The sequence below is a fragment of the Littorina saxatilis genome, linkage group LG3 (assembly GCF_037325665.1).
Source record: "Littorina saxatilis isolate snail1 linkage group LG3, US_GU_Lsax_2.0, whole genome shotgun sequence".
NCBI classification, from domain to species: domain Eukaryota; kingdom Metazoa; phylum Mollusca; class Gastropoda; order Littorinimorpha; family Littorinidae; genus Littorina; species Littorina saxatilis.
The window spans coordinates 17,085,518-17,086,028 of NC_090247.1; positions in this window are offsets into that span (position 1 = coordinate 17,085,518).

Sequence of the window (511 nt, forward strand, 5' to 3'; positions counted from 1 at the left end):
TTTTGATTCGTTTTCTGCTAAACTGTAATCAACCTATTTTAATACACTTCTCAAGAGAATAATTATTATGTTTTCGTAAGTCGACATACTTTTGTTGTCTCGTTATTTTATGGATCAGTTTGAAAGTAAAACTGTGTGGACAGTAGCTTTCGTACAGTAACAAGAACCACAAAATATTTCAGTCAGAGAGAGAGAGAGAGAGAGAGAGAGAGAGAGAGAGAGAGAGAGAGAGAGCACCCATTGCACACCGGTACGACCGAACTAAGGCAACGTTAAATTACTGCTTATTTTTCTTTTGAGGATGAGGGTTTAACATGGATCGGGAACTTACAGGACAACCGCGGCTGTGCTTGCAAGTTTGGATAGTTCTTTCCGTGACTGAGCATCGTTTCAGTCTTACCGAACTGAGGGTGGAAAATAAGCGACAGCATTCTCTTCCACCATATAACATGTCACGTGACGTCGTTGAGACCGAGTGAAGGTATATCTCCGAGGTATAGGGTATTCTTTT